General features: G+C 38.1%; 1 pseudogene across 1 annotated transcript in view; it reads right to left on the bottom strand.

Annotated features, from left to right (window-relative positions):
- Positions 1–16,489, bottom strand: part of LOC102143055 (coiled-coil domain-containing protein 144A) — a 119,772-nt pseudogene that overhangs the window by 99,999 nt on the left and 3,284 nt on the right. Inside the window, exons 2-5 of the transcript XR_012425376.1 lie at positions 15,925–15,995; positions 3,866–4,099; positions 1,639–1,712; positions 328–436 (exon numbers count right to left, since the gene is read on the bottom strand). The product of XR_012425376.1 is annotated as a coiled-coil domain-containing protein 144A (transcript). The remainder of the gene's footprint in view (positions 1–327; positions 437–1,638; positions 1,713–3,865; positions 4,100–15,924; positions 15,996–16,489) is intronic.

Genomic DNA, 16,489 nt, shown 5'->3' with positions numbered 1-16,489 from the left:
TAGAAGATGACTGGCAAGCATGTTCCAGGGACCCAGAGTATGGATGAGAGTATGGATGGATGATACTTTTGAGACTGGGTTCATTTTGTTCAGGAAATGTCTCGAATACCGAGACAGACACTTCAGATGCATCTTCTTCCACACAACCAGGTATATTATTTGTCAAATTAAAGGGAATGTCTTTTACATTTGTTTTTCTCATAGAGTTATCAAGTAGTGGCTCTTCCTCAGGACAAACCGGAATTTTGTATGTTTCACGAATTTCACCAAACCTCTGCTTTAACTCATTTGTGACAAGTTTTAATTTGTTTTTCCACTCTAATTTACCTTGTTCGATCCACATTTCCTCAGACTTTTGCGCATGAGGAAGTATTGAATATACAGGTATATCCTCTCTATCACAATCCTTAGCCATTTCCGGTTCTTGAGACATTTTCTGCAGATGCAAAAGTGAAAGATTAATTTGCTTGTTTTGTTTCTCGGGTGCCTTCTTTGTCGGGCTACATGTTTTAAAAACAGCTTTGTCCTTACGTAACAGGTATCAACAAAGAAAAATTCGCAAATAATTAAAATGAAAATTTAACTGTTAAACTTTTTAATCTAGGTTTAGCTACTCCCAAATCACTGGCTTGTAACTAAGAAAGGAGGAGAAAAATATGAACCAGCAAACTTAACTTTGTCACTGTTTGTTTGGAATAAACTTAATTCATTATGTGTTAAATCTATCAAAAACGAATTAGCAGATGATTTCTAGTGTTACAAAGGCTTCCTCACTTGAAAAGTGAGCCCCTACAGTACATTTAAGTACTCTTTCTATAGATTACTAACAGGAGTGTAGGCAATCTTTAAATTATTAGGAGCCCGAATCAACACCCATCAGAAAGAAAAGCAAATTCTTAAGTTTTAATTCAAATTATATAATGTAACATCATAGGGTTGTATGTCTAGACTATCTTCTTCAGCTCAGTTCTAACATATACTACGGTCCCCTAATAACACTAACTAAAACTTTAAAGGTAGTATTTACTAAGTTTCTGCATCTAAAAAGTTAGAAAGTTATTGTTTGTACCCTAACACCAAAGATCTCATTCTGCGAGGTACGATTCCCTCCATAGGCAGTTGGGTTGATTTCATAACCCCACTCTCACTGAACGTAGACTCTGAAGTCAATGAAAGGCCACAAGGCAGAGTACATCTTTAACCTTGGCATTAGTAACTAGCAATATAAAACTGCAAAATTTGAGCCACTGGCCATGATTACTCTTTAACCATGAATCCAACTCAGTGGCCATCACTGTTAAATTGTTCATAATTTCTGTTACTTAATAATATGATTCAATAATTGATGTTACCTTCTTTATCCTGTAAGGATATTTTAAGAATGGAAGAGCAAACAAAATTCTGGAATGTTTGCCTCTACTCCAAGGGTAAATATTATAAGTTATGATAGATTCTAACAATATTGTGTTTTATAACTAGTTTAAATGTATTTAAAATTAAATATTAAGTAAGGATCTATTGATTCTCAAAGGCTAGTCTGAGAGGTAATTTCATTTGGGCTATCTTACATTATTAAAGCAAAAAAAAAAATCCAGTATTAAATCAGAAATTTAGATTTTAATTTAAATGTTTCCACACCTGTGGCTGCTTATTTTCATGTCCTTTAAGTCTTTCTTGCTCTTCCTCTGATGTCAGCTCCAAGTCTTGTTCTGCTGTGAAATCCAAACATTCAGTTAAATTACTTAGAACAGTTAGATAAAAGACATAGTCTTTATAAAAACAGATTTTAAATTACATTTCATTTTATTTCATAAATTGAGAGTTTAAATGAAGCTTAATCTTTAGTGGATACTTACTTCTTTAAGAAATACTTCTAATTCTCCAAAACGTCAACAAACCACTTTCTGGGAGACACTAGATGCCACCAGGTTAAAGAAATACAATCATCTTGAAGATCCACTCACAGATTCTTCCACCCAGCATCAATGAACAAAGCCATCACAAACAAAACACATTTTGGAATACAGTAGCAATATTATTAGGCAATGCTGCATACTGTTCTCTACTTCACAATAGTACCTTATTAATGATTTCCAAAATGACTGTGGACACCTTTATCGGTGTACACCCTCTTCCTAACATCTGAAATGTTTCCCTGTAATATTCTGACAAATGTATTAGTATTTTCATCTTTTAAAACAACTTTATAAACAGACTGCTAAAAATAAATAAATAAAATACAATAAAATAAAAAACGGATTGCTAGGTGAAGTTGACCCTGATCCTGGCTATCTTTCCCCAGGTAACAGGTATCTAGGTATCTCCTTCCCTGGGGCTGCCCTAGAACTTTGCTGATTTTTCTACTGCATCTCCACCACCCAAACTGTCAATTGCTTTAAACATCTATTCCCTTTGCTCCTTGACTGTAGGGAACAATCTTGAAAATCATCTTTGTACAAGAAGTCATTATCTATTTTACTCAGCAATTATGTATTGAGTCTGGCTATGTCTTAGGCACTAGGGTTTAAAGAGTGAAAAGAAAGCATATCAGAGATGACTTTTCTAGAGATCCTGCCCAAGCTGACACTTAAAGAGTGAGGCTAGCTAAATTAGAAGGGGTAGGGGGTAAGAAAGAATGAGAGCACTTGACAGGCAGCAACAAATGGCAGACAGAGGCCTGAAAGAGTATATGTATTTGCCTACAATGGAGGGATGAGTGAGCAGGACCTGACCAGCAGTTCAGTAAGGCCAGAGAAAGGGCACACAGGGGAAAGGGCTAAAGATAGAGAGCTGAGTGGAAGTCACATTATGAAAGCCTTATGTATAATTTTAAGGTGCTTGGACATTAATGTTCGCAAGAGTGGTCGCTTGTCCTATGTGCATTGGTAATAGACCACTGTCAATGCCAAAACCAACATCCCTAGTGAACACATTTATTAACACAAGGTGGTAGCTCATGTGGACACAGGCAAGAAGATACTATGTCTCAAATTCTCAATGATTCTCATTAATTACTGACTTGGAAAGTCGATTCTATAATACATAAACTCATAGAAACGATAGGAAGTCACTTAATATTTGCTTTTGGAAGGTGTTTTGTTTTGTTTTTTGGTTTTGTGTGTGTGTGTGTGTGTTTATTTAATTTATTTATTTATTTATTTATTTATTTATTTATTTATTTTTTGGAGACAGTCTCCCACTATTGCCCAGGCTGAAGTGCAGTGGCACAATCTCGGCTCACCACAACCTCTGCCTCCTGGGTTCAAGCGATTCTCCTGCCTCAGACTCCCGAGTAGCTGGGACTACAGGCATGCACCACCACGCTTGGCTAGTTTTTTTGTATTTTTAGTAGAGACAGGATTTCACTATGTTGGCCAGGCTGGTCTCGAACTCCTGACCTCGTAATCTACCCACCTCAGCCTCCCAAAGTGCTGGGATTACAGGCGTGGGAAGGTGCCTTTTAAGTTATAGCGCATATAGTTATAACTAACAGCTGTGAATTCAGAGCTATGAAAATAAAGCAAAGAAACCACGTTGTGTTTGAGTCAGCAATCTTTAGGTCTCTACTGAGTTATCCTAAATATAATCCTATGTTAGTCCCTAAACATACATAGTCCCTACTTTCTAAATATAATCCTACTTCCTAAAGAAAACCATGCTTTCCCCTAATTCTCTGTTATCTAGATGTTGCTTTGGTTAAAGGAAGTTTACAAATGTCCTGCCAAAAGGTATTCTGTTCAGTGCAAAAGGAAAGTAAACACAAAGCACATTTTACCAGAAAATGATTTTTTTTAACTCAGAACTATAGCACTATGCAGCCAAGCAGAGGCACTCTAGGACTGAATTCTCTATACTTCTTTGTTACCTTCTTTGCTCTCTTTGTTTTCTGGTAGCTGTGATTGGCACAGGTCATGGAGACTACCATTCCCCGAGACGTTCATCTTTTCTTGTTCTGTTAAGTTCATCTGTCCCAATTCTTTGGCTGCTGACTGATTTTCAGGCATTGATGGTGATACAGATGGACACTGATCATCAACACTCAGAATCTTGGATTTCTGACAAGTCTTATCACTAACGGTCAAATTAGTAGGATGCCAATCTGAAAAATCCGAAAATGAAGTTTTCATTTATTAGGATGTAAATAACACGATAATTTGACCAACTTGTATACATGCTTTCTTCACAGAAACAGTCCCACGTCCTGCTCTCTCCCACAATCACATTACGCATTTGGGCTTATTATATTTTATATGTCCTATGCTGTAATTCATTCAGAAAAGTTTAATTGACTATCATCTCTCACTTTTCTACATTTTTACTGTTTACTATTACTTACTTTTATTCACTCAGCAGTCTCTATTACATATTTTGCTTTCCATTAAGATATTTCATGGATATAAATTTTTTATATACAGAATTTATGTCTAACCATTTTAAGCTTAAATATACATGACAGCACTATGTGTATGTGTTGTAGAGACAGAGGATTTATAAAAACTCATAATAAATAGAATTTTAAAACTATTTTAATTATAATGAGATGGTCTTTCCTCAATGCACCACTATCTTCAGAATTTACTTTCAAATACTTGGATAAACTTCATACATTTATTTGCAAAATGAGAGCCGTAAGGGCCCTAACTGTTCCCATGTAAAAACAGGACTAGTGTAGGACCACACTAGATCCAAAGAGCACACAGTACCATGCACACAGTACCATGACACAAGAAAGGAATATATATATATATTATACATATGTTATGTATAATATACATGCATTCCTTTTTTCTATAAAAACAAAATTGTGGGGATTTAAATTTTTTTTAAGACAAGTGAAAGAAAAAAAGCCAAAAATACAGAAGTGAAACTTTAAAGTCCATTTCATCATGAAGGGCGCATTTATCCACAACCACATATGTGGTTTAAAATGTTGGGTCTAAATTGTGATCTGAGAATCCCTGGAGTTCAAGATCCAGGCAGGGGGTCCAAGATGTCAAATAATACAAAATGTTATTTGCCATTTTCACTCTCGTTCACTTTCAAGTGTACAGTGGAGCTTTTCATGACATGGACATCATAGCGCTAATGGTGACTGGGTCAGAGTTCTAAAGGCTATTGGAATGTATGGCTGTGCATGCTCGTTTTTCAAATATTTTAGTTTTTATTTCTAAAACAGTAAATATCAAAAGACACAACCGACTTAAACAAAAGCTCTTTGGAATCTGCAATCATTTTTATTTATTTTATTTATTTATTTATCATTATGAAGAGACTTTAACTGAGATCCAGTCATTTAATAGAAAACCAGAGCTTCCTGTGTCAATAAGGACTGACCTCAAAAATGTAATGTGTCCAGAGAAAAGAAAGTTGCAAACTTTGTAGAGTGTACAACAATTTATATATACTTTTAAGACATGAAAACAAATTATACATGTTATTTATGACCATATAGATATGTAATAAAATGTTTTAAAAGGGAATGGTCATGATAAATGCTCAATTCAGGGTGTCAGTTACCTCTAGGCAATAATATTTAATCATATAAAAGGAACTCCAGGCCAAAAAGTTTCAGAATCAGTGTTTTAAATGACTGTGTCCACCATATAGTTATTAAGGAGTGATTGTTTTCCTCATTTTTGATAATCAAAGATACCACCACCCCCCCCAACACACACACACACGATCTGCTAACCAGAGTATCTGACTGGCTTAAAATCATCAGTATAGCCACACTATGATGAACTAATCAAACTTAAAAGCACAAGTCACATGTTGGCAAGTAAAGTTTGTCTTATCTGATAAGTTTTGGTGCTCCACATTCACCTTATATTCTTTCCACCTTACTAATATCCCACTCCTCCTTTTTCTGAAGTATTATCTCATTTTACCACCCTCCATCATATCCACCTGCTTCTTTTCCCTTCATTTACTCCCTATACTCTCTGCCTTCCACATTCTTTATACCCCCTTTTACTCTTGTCCTCTTCCTTCTATCCTGACACTGCATATCTAGGGTTCAGTACTATCCACAGATCTAGGCATTCACTGGGGCTCTTGGAACATATCCCCATGGATAAGGGGGTGGAAACTGTACATTTGGTTGTGTAGGTCTCTGGGTGCTGTGCTATGTTATATGGTAAAACACAGGGAAGAGACCAGGGACAAGGATCTTTGCAAAGACTTTTCAGCTGCCAGCGCAGAGAAGAGCTCAAGGGAGATCAATGTACTCACTCCCACTAATCCTCTTCTGGGGCAGATGCTGGTTAAGTTTACTTAGTTCTAGCTGTTTTCTCTAGCACAAACAAGGCTCAAATTCACCTCCCATTTTACCTCCCATGGAAAGAACCACTGGAAAGATCACTCCCTTAAAGAGCTTATTCACTCTGAGCCGTACCATTCATTCAGAGAGAAGCTTAAGAAGAAACACTGCCATGGTGGTGGCAGGTTTCCAGGGAGAACTACCTGATATGAAAAATATATATGAACAGAACTATCAGCTCACTCAAGCTGCCAGAATGTGCCAACAGTTGTCAACTCTCTCTGGTGAAAACAAAATTATTTTTCACTTCTTGTAAAGCCAAACACTGGTATTTCTTATGACAGAACATCTAGTTGTAGATGAGCCATGTTATAATAATATAAACTTTTCAAGCTCATCCCTAAAAAGAAAAGAACCAATCAGGAACATATGTATCCACCTGTAGTATTCACTGCCTGATCTTCTTTTTAAGTGCTAGGTAAGTATGCAAGACTTTGTGATTCCAGTTTTATAAAGTCCAGCTCTTGAGATTACCCCGTCCCATCATTAGAGTCTATCTGGACCCATCCCCTAGAGCACGATGGTCCAGTTAGTGCTCTGCAGTACTGCATGATGCCATTTTTCCTCACTCTCCCCATTACGTGGCAAATGTCTACAGAAATCACGCTTTCTCAGCATGTCAAGTCATACGCCATCAGATCCTATTCTGATGAAAAAAAAACATGAGGAAAACAAAGGCAAGGACAAACAACATTTACAATGACAGAATCCAATTACTATGGAACTTTATTGTTTAAGTATTCAAAAAGATATCCACTGTTTTATTCCAACTATATGACTAGTCTGGAAAAAGCAAAACTATGGAGACACCAAAAACACCAATGGTTGCCAGAAGCCAGTGGAGAGGAAGAGATGAAACGGTGGAGGACAGAGGATATTTGGGGTAGTGAAGCTATTTCGTCTATGATACTACAAGGGTGTATACATGCCATTACACATCTGTCCAACACCATAGAATGTACAACACCGAGAGTGAACCCTAACATAAACTGTGAACCTTGGGTGTGATGTGTCTGTCCAGATAGATTCCTCAACTGTAACTCTGATGAACTCTGATGGGGGGTACTGATAATGAGGGAGGCTGTTCATATGTCAGGGGTCATGGGGAGTATGGAAAAATCTCTGTACCTTCTCAATTTTGCTGTGAATCTAAAACTGCTCGGAAAATAATGTTATTAATTTTAAAAAACATACTCACTGAACTTGCTATTACCCTAAATTATAAAAAGACAGAGTCACCTTGAAAATTGCAGATCACTAAAGATCAAGGTAACAGAATATGAGTACTATCTCCCAAATTGAAGCATATAAAAACACATAAAGCAATTAATTTTAATTGCATACTTAGGCAAAAAAAATTGATAAAAATGATTGAATATCTAATCTTATTTCATAATTATAAACAGGGATTTAATGCAATATGAATCAAAACTGGTCCATCCATGTAAATAAAATGAAAGATAATTTTTATTCTAATTTTAAATCAGAGCTTATTATGCCTATTTTATCCCACAATTTTACTGAAAGGTTAATCAGGTAAGAAGGAAAGATTATAATTATTTAATATTGCCATAGTAACTTATGTACAAATACCTGTTAAGTATTCACCAAATGTCAAAACTGTAAGCAGCCTTGCTACTTAATATGAATGATGTAACCGAAAGCAATACCATGTTATGGTCTATCATATTATTTGCTATTATATTACACAAAATTTTAAGATAACATCAAAAATTTAGTCAGGGACATAGCTTCTGGGCAGCAAAGATTTCATATAGGAGGCAAAAGACATCCATCCTTAGAAAGGCTTGCTTGCGAGGCTAGTCCTTGGCTGGTGTTTGGGACCTTGAATTTGATAGGGTTCCCGCCATTCCCTAACTTAGAAGAAGGAAATGGCTCACTGTGCCTAAACTGTTCGTGCAAATGTGGTTTACTATGAACAGTTAATTTCCTCCTGGGAGTCTAGAATTTTGTCACATGTGAGGGAGAGGAGAGGTTGTCTATGTGACTAGCCTCCCTGGAAAACATGGGTGCTGAGCCTCTAATGAAACTCTGGTAAGGTAGACAACTTTGCACATGTGTCATCAAAATTTGAGGCTGCGGGAACTAAGCGCATCCTGCTAACTACACAGGCGACGACTCCTGTAGCTTGTGCCTGGCTTCCTCCAGACTTTGACACATGCACCTTTTCCCTTTTCGAATTTTGCCTTGTGTCTTTTCACTGTATTAAATACAATAAATCAAAGCCCCGAGTATGACTGTCTGCTGACTCCTCTGAGTCCTGTGAGTACTTCTCAGTGAATGACCAAACCTAAGGCGGTCTTGGGAACCCCTGATACAACTGCATTATACAACTTTTTTTATTGTTTAAGTTGATGTGTTACATGTGACTACAATCAGAAGGTTATTTCACAGAATATCTTTCCCTAATCTGCTTATTGTTTATTTTTTGACATTTGCCTTGGAGATTCCCGTACTTCTATATCCACTGGACTAAAAGCATTAAAAATGTATGAAACAATGATGTCAGAAAATAATTTTAAAAAGCAACAATCCTATTTTAACCCAATTAAGAAATAGAAAATCTTGATGACTGACAATATGTTCTACAGTATAAAAGTCTCTGGAACAAAAAATTAAAAGATCACAGTCAGTTTTCTCCCACTCAGTAGGGTTTAATTCATTTTTACAATAATCGTGCAGCAGGTCACGTGCGGCGGCACACATCTGTAGCTCCACCTACTCAGGATGCTGAGGCAGAAGGATTGCTTGAGGCCAGGAACTAGAGCTGCAGTGTACTATAATCACACCTGTTCAAAAAATAAAGTCCAAAAACGCCCTGCAAATAGTGGAACTCATCTGTAAGAATCAACAGGACTTTTAACTTATCTGGCCAGGAGAAGAGATTTATCTTGTATATAGATGGTTAAAGTGTGGTAATCCAATTGACCACATATTCTAGTTAAATCACAGATTACCAATTGCTGAAGAAATGTTAATACCAGAAAAGCACTTCACATTTACACTATGTCAGATAAAACAATTTGTATTTGACAACGCAGAAGACACTTAAAATCGTGGTAGACCATCATCATTGTGTCATTGTGGTGCAGATATAAAGAAGTGCATTTGAAATGTGTTCTAATAGTATTTTCTTTAGGGATGAAATTCAAAAGGAAGCAGTAAGAGCAGAAATATCACAAGAGGGTAAATGAAAAGGGAACTGCACTAACAAAAGGAGTCAAGCACTGACTTTTCTACTGATGTGACCAATATTCCCCAAGTACTGAGAACTACTATATTCAGCATTTCACTTTATATTTTTCTCCAGGACATTATATTAGTCTCCTGCAATAAAATATTTTTTAAATGTTGGTTTGTCTAAACTGCTGGCCTCTAAACTATTTCTAATCAAAACCTAAAATTGTGTCAAAACATGGCTGTATTACAATTCCATGTCAGAGGAAGGATATATACGTGCATCTGGCAGTGGCTTCCAGTAGTTGCTGTCAGATGTTTGTTTGGGAATGCATCCAGAAGAGTTTATCAAGGACTTGAGTACAAAACAAGTATTCCACAAAAAAGCAGGTGAGAAAGACTACACTTTTCCTCACAAATGACCTTAGGTTTAGACAATTCTAGGGAAATGGTGGTACATTAACTCACCAGGCTTGATCATTTTCCCTGATCCTGTACAGGGAGCTGCTGCAGTTACAAAAGTTAGGGACGATCTTGGTAGGTGTATTCTTCCACATTTGAACACCAGAAGTACTGATCACATCAACAGCGAACCCCACAACTCTATGACTGTTCTTCAGAAGAGAGTGCCACCGAAGAGCTTTTAAAAAGTTAACTCATTTTACTTTTTAGTAATCTTACTGGTTAGAATTGATACTCCCTCCTTGAAATTCTCATCTTTGTAAATTTTTGCAACATCACTTTCTGATTCGTCTCCTCTTTTTCTTTAGCCACTGCCCAGGCTTCCTTCCTAACTCCTCCAGGAAATGCTGATATTCCCAGGGTTCCGTCACTGGCCCTCTGCTCATTCTACACCTTTCCCATCATGGACAGGCTCACTCAGATCTACAACTTTGCCTCCGTTATTCCAAGTCAGCAACTCCAACCTCAGAGTTCCATCTCCAGCCATAAAGATCTTATCCAATGACCTACTGAAAATATCCTACATGGACATTCCAGTAAACTCAGCAATGCAGAGAAAACTGTTAGTCATGGCTGCTGACCTGCTGCTCTCCTCTCTACACCTGAAAACTGCCTACTCCTTCATGCCCAGGTTAAACGCTAGGGCACAAACCAGAAACCTGAGAATCATCTGGGATTTCTCCCTGTTCCCTATGTTTTTACATTCAACAATCACTAAATCATTATTAACCATACCTCTTTTCTGTATCTGCTTTATATTTCCACCGCCACATGTTTATTTTATATTTGTATTTCCTAGTTAAACATGGGCTTTTAAGTAGTGGCTTTTATAGGGAAAAAAACAACTTTTAATGTTATTTCTTAAACAAACAAAAAAAAAGTTTAACTAAAATAAATGAAAAAGGCATCATGCGAAGAAAAAGACCAACATTTTAAAATGAGTAACTGAGCTCCTTAACCTTATTGATTCCACCATGGATGGGTGAAAACCTCACCACAGACTAATACTAGTCTGAGGACAGGACAAGGAAACTATAGCTCTGATAACTGCAAATGTTTCCTTTGTTTCCCTGTCTCTTTATGTGGTTATCTTCCAGTTACCCTCCATATGAGGGGTCAGCAAACTATAGGCCATGAGGCAAATCCAGTCTGCCTTATAGTTTTGTAAATGAAGTTTTGCTGGAGCTCAGTCATGCGTCTTTGCTTACCTATTATCTATGACTGTTTTCATACTTCAACGGCAGGGTTGAATAGGAATGACAGACCACATGAAAAAGCCCTGTACAGAAAAAGTTTGCCAATCCCTGCTTTTTTTTTTTTTTTTTTTTTTTTTTTTTTTTTTTTTTGAGACGGAGTCTTGCTCTGTCACCCAGGCTGGAGTGCAGTGGCTTGATCTCGGCTCACTGCAAGCTCCGCCTCCCGGGTTCATGCCATTCTCCTGCCTCAGCCTCCCAAGTAGCTAGGACTACAGGCACCCACCACTGCACTCGGCTAATTTGTTTGTATTTTTAGTAGAGACGGGGTTTCACCATGTTAGCCAGGATGGTCTCGATCTCCTGACCTTGTGATCCGCCCGCCTCAGCCTCCCAAAGTGCTGGGATTACAGGCGTGAGCCACCACGCCTGGCTAAATCCCTGCTTTATACCATAACCAGAATGCCCTAATACTCAAATCTAATCATGTGACTCCCCAGCTCACAATTCTCCAATGAATCTCTACAGTAAACATTGCTGTCTCCCTACCCAATAGCGATTCCCTGTTCTGTCTTGCTGGAGAAACACACGTCTATTTGGATATCTATCATGCCAATAGCCCTCCCAACTCCAAAAGAAGAAACGATTATTCTAAGCTCATCACAGTAATTACATTTGCTTTCCCAGTGCCTGGTTCAGGAATGAGCATGTGGTAGGACCCAGCCAATAAAATGTTACAGGAAGTCCACCACACACTTCTGAGTCTTCTCCCTAACTAAAAGAAACATGCAAAGAAAAGCCACCCTTTCAGCCTTCAGATAATGTCAGTGAGACCATAATGTTTGGAGCTGTTGCTAATTAGTCAGCCATGAAAACGGACGTGAACAAAATACTGTGATATCACTGAACCGTCGGAACAACTCTGGTGCCTACTGTTTTAGCCACTGTTAATTAGGTCATCCAGTATTTTCAGCCCAAAGCATTCTGCCTGGTAAATCTCCCATGGCCTGCGGAAAAAGATCTACTTGTTTCTTTTTCTTTTTTCTTTTTTTTTTGAGACAGAATCTTGCTCTGTCACCCAGGCTGGAGTGCAGTGGCGCAATCTCGGCTCACTGCAGCCTCTACCTCCCAGGTTCAAGCGATTCTCCTGCCTCAGCCTCTTGAGTAAATGGGACTACAGGCATGCGCCACCACGCCTGGCTAATTTTTTTTTTTTTTTTTTTTGTATTTTTAGTAGAGATGGGTTTCACCATGTTGGGCAGGATGGTCTTGATCTCCTGACCTCGTGATCCGCCCACCTTGGCCTCCCAAAGTGCTGGGATTACAGGCGTGACCCGCCACACCCAGCCTGAGATCTACTCATTTCTATAGTATTAAAAAGTCTGGGCAGGGACTGGTGGCTCACGCCTGTAATCCCAGCAGTTGGGAGGCCAAGGCATGTGGATCACTTCAGGTCAGGAGTTCGAGACCAACGTGTCAAATATGCTGAAACCCTGTCTCTACTAAAAATACAAAAATTAGCTGGGAATGGTGGCTCACGCCTATAATCCCAGCTACTTGGGAGGCTGAGGCACGAGAATCACTTGAACCCGGGAGGCAGAGGTTGCAGTGAGCCAAGAGAATGCCACTGCACTCCAGCTTGGGTGACAGAGTGAGACTTTATCTCAAAAAAAAAAGTCGGTCATAAGCTTGCCTTCGGTATTCACTTCATTCCCAACCATTCGCATCTCATATGTTTTGCACTAGCAGAACTGAACTGCTCATAAACCCTGCAACGTTCACTCAAGCATCTTACTTTTGCACTCGCTGCTCCTTCTGCCAAACACATAATCTTCTGCCCACATCATCCTTCTGCCTCTTTACGTAGAAAAGTTCTACTCATTCTGCATGTTTAACTTAAATCTTACCCACTTTTTTACAGCTTTCATTCCTCACCACATGAAGTGTCTGGCACATAATTAACATAGTAAATGATCACTGTACACTTCCAGAGGGCATCTGGCACACAGTAGTAGGCATTGAATAAATACTTCAGCAAATAATTAAAATGACAATGATAATAACAAGCTCCTGAGTTTTGTTTGCTTGTTTGTTTGTTTCTTTTTTGAGACAGGGTCTCACTCTGTTACCCAGACAGGAGTACAGTGGCATGATCATAGCTCACTGCAGCCTCAAACACACAGGCTCAAGCAATCCTCCCACCTCAGCCTCCCAGGTAGCTGGAAGTACAGGCACCTGCCACCATGCCCTGCTAATATTTTAGTATTTTTTTAAAAATTTAGTAGAGATGAGGTCTTGTCATGTTGCCCGGGCTGATCTCGAACTCCTGGGCTTAAGTGATCTTCCCATCTCAGCCTCCCAAAGTGCTGAGATTACAGGCATGTGCCATTGTGGCTGGCCCCAACGGTATGTTTAAATATTTGTATTCTGTAACATTAGAAAAAAATGCTTAGTATCTAAAAGACATTTGATAATTATTTAAGTGGACAAGTGAATAAATGATTGCCTTGAAAATTCTGTTTAAAAAGCACAGAAATTAAATAGAGAAAGCTCTATTATATTATGAGCACTCAGGGACCAAAACTATGTCTATTTCATGTTTGTCTCCCATGACTTGCAAAACCTAACTTAGAGAAGTTCTTTGATTAATATGTACTAAATTAAAGGTGTCCTCTAACAGTTCAGATTGTCCAATGCATTACGCATCACATCTCGGTAGCACAGAAGCATTTTTGTTATTGTGAAACATTTTTATACTTTTATTATAATTCATTGAGCCTCGAGTTGGGCTATTTGAATACGTATTATCATAATCTTTTGGCTAATGGTAACAATATATCTTGTTCTAACAAAATTACTGTTCACATAACAATTAACCAGCAGGTAGAAGAACACATCTTGTTCTAATGAAGTAAATATACCTCGTTCGATTTCCAATTGAAAGTCAATAATAGTGAGACCTTGTTGGTTTGTAAGTATGTAATATGACCTGTTCTTCCCAACAAGGAATTGCTTTTCTGACTTCTGCACTCAGAAGGTATCTTTTTTTTTTTTTTTTTTTTTTTTGAGACGGAGTCTCGCTCTGTCACCCAGGCTGGAGTGCAGTGGCCGGATCTCAGCTCACTGCAAGCTCCGCCTCCCGGGTTCACGCCATTCTCCTGCCTCAGCCTCCCGAGTAGCTGGGACTACAGGCGCCTGCCACCTCGCCCGGCTAAGTTTTTGTATTTTTAGTGAAGACGGGGTTTCACTGTGTTAGCCAGGATGGTCTCGATCTCCTGAACTCGTGATCCGCCCGTCTCGGCCTCCCAAAGTGCTGGGATTACAGGCTTGAGCCACCGCGCCCGGCCCAGAAGGTATCTTTAAAAAATAATTTCCCATTAGTATTAGTGCACACTGGGTATGTTTTGCAGGTTGGTTTGTTTGTTTGGTTGGTTGGTTTTAAGACAGGGTCTCACTCTGTTATCCAGGTTGTGATCACAATCACAGATCACTGCAGCCTTGACTCCCAGGCTCAAGCAATCCTCCCATCTCCGCCTCTCAAGTAGCTGGGATTACAGGTGTGCACCGAAACACCCAGCTAATTTTTTATTTGTTTTTGTGGTCTCACTATGTCACTCAGGCTGGTCTGGAACTTCTGGACGCAAGTGATCCTCCCACCTAGGCCTCCCAACGTGCTGGGACTACAGGTGTGGGCCAGCACACCTGGCCATTTCGCAGTTCTTATTGCCATTTGTTTATGGTGCCAGAAAGGTATTGCTGAGTTTCCAGTTCTGAAACTAATTTCTTTTTTTTAGTGACACAAATCACTATGTAATATAGTTAGACTTTGAACAACACGCATTTGAACTGCAGGGGTCTGCTTATACGCAGATTTTCTCCCACCTGAGACAGCGAAGATCAATCTTCCTCCCCCTCCTTCTCCTTAGCCTGCCCAACTTGAAGACTATGATGAAGAGTTATATAATGATCCACTTGCATTTAATGAACAGTAAGCATATTTTTTCTTCCTTATGATTTTCTTAAGTTTATTTCTCTAGCTTTCTTTATTGTAAGAATACAGCATATTAATACATGTACCATACCAAACATATCTTAAATGACTGTTTATGTTATCAATAAGGCTGTTGGTCTACAGTTGGCTCTTAGCAGTTATGTTCTTGGTGGGAGTCAAAAGCAACATAGTGAGACCACATCTCTACAAAAACAAATAAAAAATTCGCTGGGTGTTTTGGTGCACGTCTGTAATCCCAGCTACTTGGGAGGCTGAGATGGGAGGATACGCAGATTTTTGACTGCAGAGGGGATCAAGCATCCCTAAATTCCACGTTGTTAAGGGTCAACTGTGATTGATATTTACTAAACATAAATCATTTATTTTAAAAATTCAATAGAAGTTCTAATTTCATAACAAGTCTAATTCATTATAATGTGACTATAAAGAAAACATACAACTTACCAACTTTAAAATATCTTTTTCTTATTTATACAAAAATATCATAGAGGATTTTAGGGACCATTATTAAATACATTTTTTTCAGACTAGCTGGTTTGAAAAAAATAAATGACCTGCAATTAACTTTTTAAATAACTGTGAGATCTAACCTACCAAGAAAGAAATTAACAGAAAAATATACAACAACTTACACACACAGGGATTTTTTTAACCTGCTCTTTCATGATCAAAGCTTCCTTATTCTTACTTTTTTATCTATGGTAGGACCACCAAAAATAAGTCACTATCGAAAGTCTTACCTGGATTGTTATTCTGAGGAAGACTTTCAGGTGACTGTTCCATCTTACATTCAGGAATTAGGTGCCAAAGGCTATGGATAAAAATGTAATAAATGAAATTACTATTTTAAAACAAATATATTAAATTTTTAGAGTGTTTCAAACAATATCAGAGTTAATATCAGAACTTTAATTATCCTACATGCTTCCATTTGTGAGTTCTACCAACTTCTCTAAGCTTCTAAAGAAGAAAAGAAGATGAATTACTCATGAATTGAAGGCAGTATAGCTCAGCAAATTAACTCACATTAGCTTGGCATAATGGAAAATGTCCTAGCTCCATAACCAGCAGCTATTTGTTCTCTGACAAGTTGCTTCTCTTAGCCTCAACATATTCTTCTAAAAAGCAAGGATTTTACTGCCTTTTTTCACTAGGTTGTTAAAGATTTTTAATGGCATCATGTTTTGTAAATGCTCAGAGAAACAGTGAAGCAATGAAATAATTTGTTCTTGAGCTTTATTGCTGAAACTGTTTTGGAATTGCAAATAAAACCCAATGTGTATTTTTTCAGAGGTTCTCATATTC

Source organism: Macaca fascicularis, chromosome 16 (assembly GCF_037993035.2).
Source record: "Macaca fascicularis isolate 582-1 chromosome 16, T2T-MFA8v1.1".
In the NCBI taxonomy this organism is placed as follows: domain Eukaryota; kingdom Metazoa; phylum Chordata; class Mammalia; order Primates; family Cercopithecidae; genus Macaca; species Macaca fascicularis.
The sequence above is the reverse complement of the archived record's forward strand: the minus strand, read 5'-3'. Positions and strand labels throughout refer to the sequence as shown.